Source organism: Mastomys coucha, unplaced genomic scaffold (assembly GCF_008632895.1).
Source record: "Mastomys coucha isolate ucsf_1 unplaced genomic scaffold, UCSF_Mcou_1 pScaffold3, whole genome shotgun sequence".
Taxonomy (NCBI): domain Eukaryota; kingdom Metazoa; phylum Chordata; class Mammalia; order Rodentia; family Muridae; genus Mastomys; species Mastomys coucha.
Window position 1 is genome coordinate 51,457,189 of NW_022196909.1, and position 15,918 is coordinate 51,473,106.

The following is a 15,918-nucleotide window of genomic DNA, read 5'->3' on the forward strand; positions in this document are numbered from 1 at the left end:
GGGATTTTTGTGTTTCCTCTTGAAGGGCTTCTAGCTGTTTACCTATGTTCTCCTGTATTTCTTTGAGGATGTTATTTATGTCTTTCTTAAAGTCCTGCATCATGATCATGATAAGTGATTTTAGATCTGAATCTTGCTTTTCCAGTATGATGGTGTGTCCAGGACTTGCTATGGTAGGAGAATTGGGTTCTGATGATGCCAAGTGACCTTGGTTTGTGTTGTTTATATTCTTATGTTTGCCTCCTGCCATCTGGTTATCTCTAATGCTACCTGCCCTGGCTAAATCTGACTGGAGCCTATCCCTCCTGTGATCCTGGTTATTTCGGAACTCCTCAGTCAAGCTGTCTCTGGGATCTTGTGATCCTGGGCTTGATAGAGAGCCTGGGAGTGGAGCTTCCTCTGGATGTTGTGGGTCTGGCTGCGGAGTTTGCGGCCAAGGTATGCTCAGGGCACTGATCCAGACAGAACCCATGTTACTGAGCTGGTGGAGTTCATGTGTGCCTGGGTCCCACAGGTCCCAGCCACTCCCAGTGTTGGGACAGACATGACCTTCTCACCTCCAATCCTCTGATCCTGGGCGTGTCAGAGTGCCTGGGAGGAGAGCCACCTCTGGATGCTGTGGGACTGGCTGCAAAATTTGGGCCCAAGGTTTGCTTAGAACACCGGCCCAGATAGACCGGAAGGAACCAGTGCCACTCAACTCATTCTGAAGAGTATGATTACAGCCCCTCATTTATTCACTACTGTCCATGAAACGCAGTAGTGTTAGTCACTGGCCTCCACTGAGAGGTTTAACACCAAGGACAGAGGTAGTTATTTTGCACTGTTTGGTGGCTATTTTTCTTCTATTGAACACAGTTTTTATTACTATTTTTAATTATTCTGTTTTGTAATATCTGCCCTGTGCATCACCTGCATGCAGTACCAAAAGAGGCCAGAAGGTGGCAGATTCCCTGGAACTGGAGTTAAGGGTGGTTGTGAACCACCTTACTGGTGCTAAAATCAAACCTAAGTCTTCCGCAAGAGCAACCAATGCTCTCCGGCCCATGAACACAGTTCTTACCAGTTCGTATACATTGCTGCTGACCAAGAATTACTTACACAGATAACTGCTTTTCTGTAAATGGCCTGAGAGTATTTAGTGAGCATTTCTGGGTTTGTCCTGGCTTGAACCTGAAACAATACCACCTGTAGGCTCAAGTGTTTGCAGAATAGACAGCCAGGGGTCAGCCTTGTTTTAAAGAATCTTTAAGAAGTAGAGCCTTACCAGTAGAGATGGATCACTAGAGGCAGGACTCAAAGTTTCATTGCCAGGCCCCATTTCTAGTCTGCTTTCTGCCACCCGACTGCCAACAAATTGTGACTAGCTGCCTTAGGCACATGGTGCCGAGTCGTCCTCAGCCTTGATAAACCACATCCCCTAAAACTAAAATACAAATAAACTCTTCCTCCTTTAACTTCTTTCTCTTGAGGTATTTGTTCTCAGCATCAGAAATGCCATCAATACAGGATATAAGTCAAAGAAAAGACACCATGATATTTAGGTGATTCTTGCGTGGCCCTGGGGGAAATACCGTATCACAGGGAAAGGACATATAGTCATTATTCTGTGTATTTATTTCTAAGTTTGAGGGGATTTTTGTTTGTGTTTGTTTTATACTTTCTTGATCCAGTTAACTTTGTTTGGATTTAAATTCTGACAACTTGGAGGCTAGAGAGATGGTTCAGTGTTTAGGAGAGCTTGCTGCTCTTCCAGAGGACTTAAGTTCGATACTCAACTGTAGTACAAGCAGTACAAACCTATCCCCGACTAGCTTACAAATAAATGAGACTTAGACTATGGTTATTTTATTTGGCTTTGATTATTACTGGGGGGGTAACCCCAATCTACTCTTAGCTGGCCTGGTTACCTCAACAGCTGTGTTCCCCAGCAGTGTACCCCAAGTACTTGCTGTTTCTCCTGACTGCGTGCTCACTGTCCATCTCTCCTCGTGGTGGCTTCCTCTCTCTTCCTCTTCTTCCTCCTTGTCCCCCACCCCCTGTCTCTCCTCCTCCAACCAGGTAACTCCAAACCCACCTACCTCTAATCCCTCCAATAACTGGCTGTAGCCAAATTTATTTAAGCAATAGTTTTAAATCAAGGAACAAGGTTGAACAACAAAAGCTTGTAAACATAAGAATTCAGTTTTGTAGGCCTAGACCTTTGGGTATAGAATTTAGCAGTACAATACATAGCAATAGACCAAACTTCAACACGCAACACCCACACCAAGTAGTTCACAACTACCTGTAACTCCAGTTCCTGGAGACTCTGGTATCCTCTTCTGGCCTTCATGAGCACCTGTACACACACACACACACACACACACACACACACACACACACACACAAAGGAGAAAGAGAGAAATATAAATAGATTCATTTTATTTTATTTTGTGCAGGGGACATTGTTGGAGACAAACTCATTAGTTCTGGCTAATAGTGCTATATAGTTCTGGCTGTCCTGGAACTCACTATGTAGACTAGGCTGGCCTTGAACTCACTTAGATCCGTCTGCTTCTGCCTTTGTCTTTCAAGTGCTGCTATTAAAAACCTGTGCCACTATTCCCAGTTAAATAATTTTTAAAAGAAACCAGGCGATAGTAGCACATGCCTTTAACCCCACACTCAGAAGACGGAGGCTGGACGATCTCTGTGAATTTGAGGACAGTCTGGTCTACACAGAGAGTTCCAGGACAGCCAGGGCTACACAGAGAAATGTTCTATCAGAAAAACCCCAAACAGCAGCAGCAGCAGCAGCAGCAGCAGCAGCAACAACAACAACAACAACAATAATAAATTTTAAAAGAAACAATTCTGACACTGCACCTCTAAAGACATCTTCAATAAGTTCAGAGAATTCCAATATAAAGTTGGTATTAAATTCTGTTGTGAGATTATTGGATGATTATATGAATAATTGTGTGTGTCTTGATCGTGGTATTTTGTTACATAAGCTAAGTCCTTATTAGAAAAGTATATGGACAAATATGTAGATGATGTGAAATATGCTTAGCATTCCTTTTTAGATACTGAGTTTTTCTTAGAGTATCAGAATGGAGAAGCAAACAGGAAAATCTGTTGGCAAGTGGTACAATGGTTCAAGCCAAGTGGCCCATAATATTTATTTTTATGTAGGTTTAAATTTTTCTACAATAAATTAAAAATAGTTTTCTTTAATCCACAATAATTTTTAAAATGTTATGATGATTTTTTTTATTTAACATCCTAGGACAACTGTACCATTACTTAGTAATTTTTAGGTTAAATTATCTTTGTATACTATCCAATCCATTTTCACTGACTTTTGAACTAAAAGGACATTTCATATAAAAGTTACCACATTTGGAATACAAAGTATTTAAAAGGACAAACCAAGTCACTTAAGAGATTGGATCAGCCTTCACATCTTTCTGTTCCAAACCCAGCAGTTAATGTCACTTGAACGCAAAATGTCCTTTCTCCTTACAAAGGGGACAGTTAAACCTGTTATTTTAAAGCCTGCTGCCCATTCTCTGCATGAAAGCTGCCAGTTCGTAGTAGCTGAAAATCGTTCATTTAAACTCCTGCTAGAAAGTGGAAGTACACACTTAGAACTCAAGCCAGTTCATGAAGTTTTTAGCTTTCCTTCTAGAGACACTTTGTTCATACCCATGCGTCCTTCACAGTTTCAGGCAGAGCCTCTGCATCTTTCTCACAGGAAGCCTATAGTTTTGAGCTTGGTTGTTTGGGGGCCTCTTCTAAGCACCCCAACACTTTTTAGATGAGCTGTGTTTTGTTTGTTTGTTTGTTTGTTTGTTTTTAGTGATATCCCCTTTCCCGGTTACTCCTCCATAAACCACTCATCTCATCCCTGTTCTCCCCCCTTCCCTTTGCCTCTGTGAGGGTGCTCCTCCACCCACTCTCCCATCCCTGCCTCACCGTTCTAGAATCCCCTTATCCCGAGACATCAAGCCTCCACAGAATGAAGGGCCTCCTCTTCCACTGAAGTCAGATAAGGCCATCCTCTGCTACATGTGTATCTGGAGCCATGGCTCCCTCCATGTATATTCTTTGGTTGGTGGTTTAGTCCCTGGGAGCTCTGGGTGGTCCAGTTAGTTGATATTGTTCTTCCTATAGGGTTGCAATCCCCTTCAGCTCCTTCAGTCCTTCCCCTAGCTCTTCCATGGGGTCCCCAGGCTCAGTCCGATGGTTGCCTATATTTGCATCTGTATTGGCCAGGTGTTAGCACAACCTCTCAGGAAACAGCCATACCAGGCTCTTGTCAGCAAGCTATTCTTGGTATCAGCAATTGTGCAGGGGTTTGGTGTCTTTGTTTTTAAACAGGGTTTCCGTGTATCCCACGTTGGTTTCTAATTCACCAAGGATGACCTTGAACTTCTGACCTTCCTGCTGCTTCTCAATAGCGTGGGAGTACACCACCATGCCCACATTATATATTCAGTGCTGGAGACTGAACTTGGGCTTGGTTGATGCTACGGAAGCAATCTACCCACTGATCCACATCTCCAGCCCAAAACTTTGAGATTCTAAAAAAAACTCATTTTAACTCCATAAGCTTAAACCACGTGTAGGGAACAAAATAAATATCATTCCCTCCCCAGTCACAAGGTTCATGGCTGAGTCTACTGAAACAAAAGACATACTAATAAGAGAAAAACATTAAAAAAAAAAATGTAAAACCCATATTTTACACTACATGGGGACTTGATAATGTTAAAAAAAAAAAAAAAAGAATGAAAACCAAAGTGCCAGACATGGTGGCACATGCCTGTAATCCTAGCATTCACGTACAGGGGTTAGAAGACAGCCTGGGCTACATATTGAGTTCAAAGCTGGATTGATCCTGTCTCAAAAACAAAAACAAACAAAAGTCAGAGAAGGCCTGTAAGGCCTTATTGTTTTGCTTTTGTTTTTGTATTGAGTCTGGGTCTCACCATAAAAGGAAGGCTTGACTGAAATATCCTTCAAAGTTCTAGGATTACAGGTATGTGCGACCACACAGGCAGAATATAACTGGAAGAGAAGAGGGGCAGTATATGGTCTTACTGGGGGAGGAGTATATCAAGGTCTGTTTAGCTTCTCCTTGATATGACTTTGTGATACTCTTTCCCCTGTAGTGTAGGACTGGGCAGTGGATACGTGAGGGTCTTTCAGAGAGACAACAATCTTGTTGCAGTTCTCATGAGACTGCATTAAAAGGGAGGAGGATAGAAAGTGCACATAGTTACAAAGAAATGAACAAGATGGTTTGGGGGCTGGAGAGATGGTTCAGCATTAAAAGCATTTGCTCTCCTGGAGATGTCCTGGATTCAGTTCCCAGCATCCACTTCATCCTCTTAAAACAACCCGTAATATCCAGTTCTGGGGAATCTGATGCCTTCATCTGGCATCCACTGGCACTGGGCAAGCACATGATGCGCATACATGCATACACACATATGAAACACACACAAAAGTAAAAATAAAACTTCCTTTTAAAATTTAGATTTAGTTATTTTTGTTTGTTTGGTTTTTCATCACAAAGTTTTCCATGGTTTGTATATGCTTGTCCCAGGGTGTGGCACAAGGAGGTGTATCCTTGTTGGAGTAGGTATGTCACTGTGGGCATGGACTTTAAGACCCCTGTCCTAGCTGCCTAGAAGTCAATCTTCTACTAGCAGCCTTCAGATGAAGATGAACTCTCAGCTCTGCCTGCACCATGCTTGCCTAGATGCTGCCATGCTCCCACCTTGATGATACTGGACTGAACCTCTGAATCTGTAAGCCAGCCCCAATTAAATGTTGTCCTTTATAAGACTTGCCTTAGCCATGGTGTCTGTTCACAGCAGTAAAACCCTAGCAAGACAAGGTTTCTCAGTGCAGTCTTAGCTATCCTGGTATTCAATCTGTAGACCATTCTAGCCTTGAACTCTGCCTCCAGAATGTTGGGATTAAAATGTATGTACTGTTGCCGGGTAGTGGTGGCACACATCTTTAATCCCAGCACTTGGGAGGCAGAGGCAGGCAGATTTCTGAGTTCAAGGCCAGCCTAGTCTACAGAGTGAGTTCCAGGACAGCCAGGGCTACACAGAGAAACCCTGTCTCAGGGGGAAAAATTAGGTTATATACTGTAAAAGTTCCTTTTATTTACCTGGTGTAGTTGTCATCTCAGATGGAGGCTTGCTGATGATAGGCCTTTCTGAACTCTGGCTGGATGGTCAACTCAGCTATCCTGGTTCAAACTCCTCTCCAAGCTGACTGATTAATCTGGCTTCTTTCTCATCCTCTGACTTTTTGCCCTGCTTGGCCTCAAACTCTGGTAATCTGTTCTAATCTTCTGGTTCCTTCTCATTCTCTGGATCATTCTGTCTTCACCGGCGTCTAGCTTATTCTCTCTTTAACCTGTCTCTGCAAATCTCTCCTGGTAAAACTACCTTTTCTCTCTCTGCACTCTTTTATGTTGCCTCTCTTTCCTCTCTGTTGTCATGAGAGTTTGGCATATCCTACTCTGTCAAATCTTTCTTTGATTCGTCACTTTGTCTGCCACTCAACTAGATATCACTTGCAAACATAGGTGCTTCTTTCTACTAACTTGACCTTTATTGTTTGGGAATAAAGGTATGTGCCAAGGCTGAGCCACACCACAACCTGAAATGGGTTTTTCTACTGAACAACACAGTCTCATGGGTTCACGGTATAATCAAACGTCCTGCAACAGTGTGCCACCATGGCTGGCCTATTTATTTATTTTATATGTGAGTAGTTCACCTGCATGCATGTATGGGCACCACCTGTCTGTGCCCAAAGAGGTCAGAAAGGGTCTAGAATCCTCTGTAACTTAAATCAAAGGCAGTTGTGGGTTGCTGTGTGGTTGCTGGGAGTGGAATCCAGGTTTTCTACAAGAATAATTGCCCTTAACCTCTGAGCCATCTCTCCACACCCACATCTTTAAGAAAAACAATACTATCAGTGTATGGTACATGCATAAATAAACCAAAATAGATTAATGTATGATGGGGTACCCATTTAGACAGTAAATGAAAAACCAAGTATTAGTCAGCCAAGAACCACCCACATTCCAGAACCACATGCTCCCCTAACCCCGACCCTTTCATCCTCATTATTACTAAAGACCAATGGGACCTGGCATGTTTCCACCTTCCGCCACTGTCCTGCACTTTCACGCATGCTCCCTACCTCCTACTATAAAGCCTGCACCATCGCAGCCTGCCCTGCTTCTCACCCCCCTCCAATAAATCTTTTTCATGAGCTCTGTTGTGTAATGTGATTTTGTTGTTGTTGTTGTTGTTGTTGTTGTTATTATTGCAGCATTCCTTGGCTCTGACCATCATCAAGGTACTTCATGTGACTATTTCTAAAGTCACAGAGGAGATTTTTATTGTAGACATAAGGGAAACGCAGGCAGAGTGGAAAGAACCCATACTGAACATGGCCAAGTCTGGTCTACAGAGCGAGTTCCAGGAAAGCCAGAGCTACATGGTGAGACTCTGTCTCGGAAAAAAAAAAACAAAAAAACAAAACCCAAAACAAAACAAAACAATGCCCCCACCCCCCAATATCAATTAAAACAGCAGGCATTGAGCGACTTTTAGGATGTGCTGAGGTCAGAGTCCAGAGCACATGTATCCAGAACTCCACCCCACCCCTCCAACAGCTCACAGGAAACTCAAAGCATTCCTCAAATGTCCTGTTCGCAGAGAAGAGAGGTGAAATGTTAGGGCTAGGGACTCGGAGCCCACTGGCAGCTTGGACTACTTCTTTGGAAGTAGCAGGATAGATGGATTTCCTGCAGAGCAGAAAGCTGTATGCAAATTGGACTTTCAGCCTAGTGGGCGTGGTCCAGTCCTTGGCTGTGGAGCTGCGCAAGGCTCTCAAAGCTCCTGTAGAGGGCCTCAGAACCGGATATTGCAGGTTCTGTAGTTTTTCTCGTTTTCGACAAACTCTCCCTCCGTAGCCCAGGCTGGTAATGAACTCTAATGCCTCGGTTTCCCTAGCGCCAGGATCTTTAAATGCTTTACATTTATTTATTTAGTGTAGGGGGAGAGTGCAAGTGCTACAGTGCGCACGTGTGGAGCTTAGAGGACAACCTGAATGGACTTTCTCGCGTTCCATCATGTGGGGGATATGGGATTCGAACGCCAGTCATCTGGGGTTTGGTGGCAAGCGCCTTTACCCACTGAACTTTCACTGTAGTGTGGGGTAGGGTGGGGTGTGTGTGTGTGTATGTGTGTGTGTGTTTACTTTGTTCTGTACAGCAGGAACAGCACCTGCCTTGTGTAAGGAAGGCTATTTGTCAAAAATGGCTCACCTTAGCCAGGAGCTTCGAAAATGGTAATAATATTTGCAATGGATCCTGGAAATACTTAATAGACTGACGCCTGGTCTGGTCTTAGTTACAGGCAGGCCCTGAGGAGGAAACCCCATCTCAAACCCAGCCCTTGCAGACATCCCTGCCCACCCTAACCGCAGGGAGTCAGAAATGGGGTCTCGAAAGCTAGGGAACTTCTGCACCCTAACCCATACGAGACCTCGCGCGACCTCCGCCTCTGAAAGACAACCGTGACGCACCGGCCGCTTCCGATTTCACTTTCCTTTTCTCGGGCCCGGCCGCTTCACCTCTTTGGCCGCTGCCTGGGGATTTGCCCAGTGATCAGTGACGTCAAGCAGCCTAAAGTTCCCATTGGTGGACGGAGTTCGGGAAGAGCCAATCCCAGGGCTGGTCCCAGAGAAATCTCGGCGGAGGGCACGGAGCTCCGGGAGACTGCTGGGCGGGGAGGCTGTGGTGCGGACTGCTTGCTGAGGATCTACCCGCGGAGCCGCTCCGGGGAGAGGAGTGACCGGGCCCGGAGCGAGGCGCCGGTGAGTGCGGTCTGCACTGGTGAGACGCGGCGGAGCAGCCGGCGTGCGACCCGGGTGGGGACGGCGAAGGCGGCCGCGGGCCCTGGGCAGGACTAACCAGGCCCGGGCGCGCGGGACGGCGAGCTCGCGTGAGCGCCGCGTCCCCGGCTCGCCTTTGGGCCTTTCGCCCTGAGCTCGCTGTGTTCCTTCCTCCTTCAGGTCCAACCCAGACTTACTTCAGTTTTTTCTAGTCCCCAGAGCCAGAAGCGAGCGGGACCTGGATGACGTTCCACCTGGTGGCTTGGAGCCTTGCATGACCAGAGGCAAGTCTTATATTTACGTATCTGTTGATTTATTATTTATTTATCGTCGGAGTAAACTGGCTTAGCTAGTTGTACCAAGAGCTGTGCGTTGTCCCTGACGATTTACTGCCTAATTAGCTTAGGGAAAGAAAGTATATAGACCTGGCGGTGGTGGCGCACGCCTTTACACCCAATGCTTGGAGTCAGAGGCCAGTCTGGTTTACAGACTAATGAATTCTAGGCTAGCCAGGGCTACAAAGAGAGAACCCCTGTCTCCACACCCCCCCCCAAAAAAAAAAGAAAAGAAAAAGTGTATAAATTTAACTTTGGGAAGTGAATGGGAGGAGACACCTAAAAATTCCCAGTGCATTCTAGATTTTGACAACACTACCATTTGTGCATGCTTCAAAGAAGGGAAGAATGACATGCGTTCATGGATGCCTGAACCCCTTGTTGGTGAGACGCATTCATGATGCCTAGATTGTTCCTCCCAAGTTCAAACAAACAAACAAAAAACCCCACATTTTTCTAAAAGCAAGCTTTCATTTTAAATTTGATAATGATGACGACGGTGATGACGACAAGGTGTCTCCATGTATCCAAAATGGTCTGAAAATGACCATGATAGCCCAGGTTAGCCTCCTGCCTCTTGAGTGCTTAGACTAAAGAGATTAACAGGCATCTGCCCACATGCCTAGTTGCAATTTTTAATAATATACTTAATTTTCTAGAACATTTGTAGATTTACAGAAAAATTGAGGAAATGGTGTGTAGAGTTTCTATATAACTCCCAACCGATTTCCCTTTCATTAACAAATAACACATTATTATTAGCCAAAGTCCGCACACTATCTTTATTCACCTTTTCCTTTTCACCCAAATTCTTATCCCTCCATATTCTCAATGCAGGTTACTGCACTGCAGTGGTTTTTAGATTTGGTTTCAGAGTTCTTAGAGACACGTATGCAATGGATACCTCAGATAATTAACACACGAAGAGAGAGGTTTATTTTAGTTCACAGGCTTAGACGTCGCAGCACGTGATCCTTTGGTACCTGTTGATCTGGGCCCATGGTGAGGCCGTAAGCACATAAGAGAGCAGTGCACAGAAGAACAAAACCACTTATGTCATAGTGGAAGAGGGGAGAAGGGATACATCAGCGTCCCACAGCCCCCTTCTAAAGAGTCCCACCTCATAAACTATATTGTTTTTCAGTAGTGCTAATAATGCAAGGAACAAGCCTTTTTCACGTGGACTTTTGAAGCGTATTATGATGTAAACACCTGGATGCATATTTGTACAGTGCCTTTCCATTGTATGTCTTACTCTCTTTTTTTTTTTTAATTTTATTTTTCTTACTCACTTTACATCCTGTTCACTGCCCCCTTCCCAGTCACTCCCCTCCCACCCTCCTCCCCTTACTCCCCCATCCTCTTCTCCTCTGAGAAGATAGGGGATCGCTCTGGGTATCCCCTCCAACCCCCGACACTTCAAGTCTCTGAGAGGCTAAGTGCTAGTGTCCACGTCCACTGAGGCCGGACAAGGCAGCCCAGCTAGAACATATCCCACATATAGACAATGGCCTTGGGGATTTCCCCAGCTCCAGTTGATTAGAACCCACATGAAGGTCAAGCTGCACATCTGCTACGTGTGAGGGAGGAGGCCTAGGTCCAGCCCGTGTATGTTCTTTGGTTGGTGGTTCACACTCTGAGAGCCCCTCTTGAGATTGGATCTCTGGGTTAAAAGGATAGAGTTAGGCTGCCATATTCAGCACACACCTTAGTGAGGATTTCATATCAAGGTTTAGGTGCTGAGTGCGCGTTGGTTTTCTAGATTATCAAGTGTTGCGTGGCAGTTTTCCCCCTTTGCATCCGTTTATTGATATCAGTACGGACTTGCGGGTATTGATACTTGCAAGATTGGATTACAGTCCAATAGTGCTTGCTTTTGTTGCTGAAATTATCGGTGCAGCCTTGAGTATTGAAAGCTGATTGCCTCTGTGTCTCTCCTCGTTTAATGATGCCTTTGAGCAGTCAAACACTTGTATAAACATGACCTTCCAAACTTCAGACAATGTGGCCAAACAATGGCACATGCCTTTAATCCTGGCCCTTAGGAGGCAGAGGCAGGCGGATTTCTGAGTATGAGGCCAGCCTGGTCTACAGAGTGAGTTCCAGGACAGCCAGGGCTACACAGAGAAACCCTGTCTGGAAAACAACAACAACAACAACAACAACAACAAAGAGAGAGAAGAAAATCTGGGTCTAGAGAGTTGGCTCCATGGTTAAGGGGGTTTCTTGCTCTTTCAGAGGACCTGGGTTCAGTTTTCAGTATCCACATGTCTCGTAACCATCCAGTTCCAGCATATCTAGCACCCTCCTCTGAACTCTGCAGGCACTGCATGCATATGGTACGCATACATACACACAGAGAAAACACCTGTACTCACAAAATAAATCTAAAGACTTGAAGGAGGAGGAGGAAAAAAGGAAACTGTCTAGCCAGATGAAGTGGTGATTGTCTATACTCTCAGCACCTGAAAGGCAGAGGCAGGCAGATCTCTGTAAGTTTGAGAACCCTCTGATCTACATAGTGAGTGGTAAGCCAGCCAAAGACGCATAGTGAGACCCTGTCTCAGAAAGAGAAAAGGGTGGTGGGAGGGCACAGTAAGGAAACTCAGGTACAAAGGGGGTAGATGACTTGTTACTTGCTACAAGAGATAACAAGCAGGACTGAGACTGGATCTGTCACTGCAGGACTCTGCAAACCTCAAGTAAAACCTTTTAAGTGAAGGCTTCTGGGAGGACTTACGCTCCCAGGGTCACAGTGGAAAATACACGGGGTGGGGGGTGGGGGGTGGGGGGGGAGACATTGTTTGTAGCAAACAACGGCTTAGCTTAAGGTTGGCATTTAGGATGAAATAGAACTTGGCCAGATTTATGGAAATGGACTATTAGAATACTGACTTTCTCTGAGCAGGGGAGGGGAGGAAATGCGTGTGCGTGCAGCAGAAAACGTCTAATACCCAGATCCTGCCGCTGAAGCGGGTTTGTGAAGCTGGGATCCTAGGGTGTTGTGAAACAGAGAAGCCAGCAGGGCTCCAAATCCGGGAGTGGTGTTTTATAGGCGTGATTCTGTGATTTGGGCCAGCTGCTGGAGGTAAAGAGATCACTGAGATATGACTCTTGTTTTTGCATTCTGAGTAGGTGAGAATACCCATCCACCACACCAAAAAATAAAATCAATTATAAAGCAGTGTGAGTGTATCATAGAAAGACAGAACTAACTGGGAAGGAGCAGAGATGGGGGGGGGGGGGGCAGTTTTAGTCAAGGCCAAGCTGTGTCTGAGAGAACAGAGTGTACAAGAACAAGGGAGGAGTATGTCACGCGAAGAGCCTCTCTTCCTACAGTCTTAATATGGAGTACTCGGTCAGGACTTGGGGCTGAATGCCCTGCCTTGTGTGTTTTGAAGCAAGAAAATAGCAGAGTGAAACCCACATTAGAAGGTGATCCCTTCAGAACTCTGTAGGAGAAAGGCCACCTGTGGTGACTATTTTTGCTTGGCAACCTGACTGTATCTGGAATGAGCTACCATCTAGAAATGGAGGGCAGAGCTGTGACAGATTTCCTGTCTGTTTTGAAGAGGGTTAATCTACTTGTGCATATCTTTGAGATAGGAAGGCATACAGCTTTGATCCAGGTTTTAAGTCTGGAAGACACAGACCTTTAATTTGGACCTTGAGGTGGGAAAACAGACCTTTAATGTGGGCCATACCTTCTGCCAGAAGTTTATATTAGGACACACCCAGCCTTGTAGGATTGAGCCACTAGTCGATTCTTGAACTTTCCATTCACAGCTAGCCGTTGTTGGATTAGCTAAACTGTGGCCTGTAAGTTATCCCAGTAAATCCTGTGTGTGTGTGTGTGTGTGTGTGTGTGTGTGTGTATGTTCTGTGACTCTAGAGAATCCTAATACACCACCCTTCTTCAAATATGTGATGCTTCAATTACTTTACATATCCTTAGTTTATTTTCCACACGGAAGAATATTCTGCCAGCTAAATGATATATGTCACTGGTTACATATCAGAGATGCTAAGGTAGAAGGTCATAGGTGTCTCAGCTTTGATGAAAAGTAGAAATTCCCTATTAGCTTGCTGAGATGCCTCCACCCATTCTTATGAACAGTCAGAAATTCCTCACCTCATGGGTAGATGCTGAGTTCCCCAGCTCCATTTGTGGGTATTTGCTTATTTTTGAGACAGACAGCCTCACTCAATCCCTGTCTGACCTACAACACTTATGTAGACCAAGCTGGCCTAGAACTCAGACATCCACCTGCCTCTGTCCCTGACCCCCAACCCCCAGGGCTGGGATTAAAGTTGTGAGATACTGTACCATACCTTCCATTGTGATCCACCCCCTCCCCCCAAGGTCTCCCCTTTCACAGACATCCCTGGTACAGTAGCCTGGGCGGAGATGTACCTGGGGTAGGTTGACACTTCCTCCTCTTTCTATACGGACAGAAGAAGAAGACAACCTGTTGTTAAGCATGAGGAAGCCACTAGTCATGATTTTAGAAACACTGGTTTAGCTGGATATGCTGACGCCCACTTGGAATCCCCTCACTCAAGAGGTAGAGAAAGAATAGGAGTCTCAGTCAGTCTTGACTACATAGCAAGTTCGAGGCTAGCCTGGAATAGATGATACCTTGTTCTACAACAAATCCTCACTACATCTGATGAACTAGTCCTTTCCTACCTGATAGCCAGTTTGTCAAAAATATGTTACACCCTTTCCCCAACCTCCACCCCCATTTCTGCTTCAACAATTTCAGCCATCTTTATTCTGCTTTGGCTGCTCTTAATTATATCAGTGGCTTTATACTGTCCATTAAATATGCTGGTATATCCCCTGAACCTTACTTTTGGTCTTGTGAACAGCTCTGTAATCCACACCTTTATTTCTTCATGATAATATAGAAGCTCAGGAAAGTCAGGACTCTAGCCTCGCGCTGAACAACAGAGCAACCTATTGGAGGCTGTGTGAAAATCCAGGTGTGAAGATGTAGAGCTCTTTGGTGCAGGCTTTGATTGACTGCGGAGGCTGTTAGAAGATGAGGCTCTGAGGCTTGCGTTCCTCCTCAGAGTGCTAGGAGCCACAGGAGTTGTGATGTCCCAGAGCAGGCTAAAGGTCTACTGTGTCTAGAAGTTGTCCTCTGTTTGTCTGCCTGTGTTGCAAGACCTGTCTCGGTTGCCTGATTTTTTTTTTCCTGTAAATTGTGTATTTCAGCCCAGTAACTTCACCTTGCTATCAGTTGGTTCCTCCTCCCCTTAAAAATAAAATAAAAAAGGTGACAGGCAAGTCCCAAGTTGGGACAGAGAGAAAGTTTATTGCCTGATGGAACTGACAGGTTTAAGGGTAGGGGTAGCTTTAGGCACAAGATTTTAAAAAGTGCTGACAAAATAATGCTTTTTCCCCTTCATCTCCCCTGGTTGGCTTACTTCTCAAGAGATTAACGACCCAGCAGGATGATTGTTCCAGGAGCTATAAAACAAATGACTTCACCTCTTGAAAGTTCCCAAGGAACCACAAGAGTTTCTCTCCTTTCCCAGCTAGGTCTCCTTGTGGCTGTTTGCAGCAGACTTGTGTTTTCCTTGAACCAAAGGGTATGGGTTATCAATATACCTAAGACTGATACTTTTGCTTCACCCTGGAGCTGAGGGAGAACTCCACCATAAGCATGGATTCCCCAGAAACCAAAGAGAAAGTTACCAGAGGGAAAAAAGAATGAAGGTGGTAGGCTCCTCTGATCACCAGCGGGTAGAACTTAAGCCACATTTGCTAGTGGATCGAAAAGCACAGTATCTTCCCCGTGTTTGAATTCCTTGCTCTGTGATTGGTTCTCTCTCCTGCTGTTTGCTTTGCCCCTTTTCGTGTTATGCATGCATGATAAGATTCTGTTTTCTACTCACCAACTTGGCTAAGTTTGTAAAGCTGGAGGTGCCAGGTGTTGGTGAATCTGTGGAGCTGGTTGGAAACAGCTCGGCTCATTCTAGTAAAACCGAGAGTCCACATGCCTGTATGTGTACGTGTAGGGTCACAGGGGCAGTGTTCGTAATGTCCAAACTTAACCCTGATGGCCATCAGAGGTAGGAACAGTAAATAATTACAGTCACAGAACAGCAGTGATATGAGCAAAAACAAGCACAGTCATGCAAGTGAAACTGCCATGTTAGTAAAAAATAAAAAATAAAAAAATAAAAAAAAAAAATCACTGCCATGTTAGAAAAAAATGGGAAAAATTCACTTTGGGATCCCCATGCTTCGAAATGAAAAAACCAGGGTGTGCAGGTGGTGGGGGTTCCATACATTGTTTATGGATGCATACCTAGGTCTAAAGCTAAAGAAAAAGAACAGGGGGATTGTCACCATTGTAATAAGTAAATTCCTCCACAGCCGTTTCCTCGCCTAGTTCCTGAACTTACAGTGAAATGAACCCTGTATACTGTGACTGGATGATGGAGACACACAGTCTGCTCTCCTAGGGTCAGGAGTTGCCAGAGGGGATGGTCTCCAGCCGAGAACTCCTGCAGGGAAAGAAGTCAGAGTGCAAAGGGATTGTAGTGAGCAGGGTTTGGTCTGAGGCAGAGTTGAAGGTAGGAATGGCAGGAAATGAGCTAGGAGATAGGACTTGGCCTGTTTGGTTAAGAGCTGGAGGCCCCTGCGGGGGGG

At 45.1% G+C, this 15,918-nt stretch overlaps 1 protein-coding gene and 1 non-coding gene across 3 annotated transcripts in view; one reads left to right on the top strand and one right to left on the bottom strand.

Moving 5' to 3' along the window:
* The first annotated feature begins 8,417 nt into the window (after window positions 1-8,417).
* Window positions 8,418-15,918, top strand: part of Trim26 (tripartite motif containing 26) — a 20,871-nt gene continuing 13,370 nt past the window's right edge. For both annotated transcript variants that reach the window (XM_031347292.1, XM_031347293.1), the window contains exons 1-2: window positions 8,418-8,901; window positions 9,132-9,203. The gene's annotated coding sequence lies outside the window, so the exon portion shown is untranslated. The remainder of the gene's footprint in view (window positions 8,902-9,131; window positions 9,204-15,918) is intronic.
* Window positions 13,614-13,746, bottom strand: LOC116075570. The gene has a single exon (XR_004112611.1). It is a non-coding gene; the product is annotated as a small nucleolar RNA SNORA51 (small nucleolar RNA).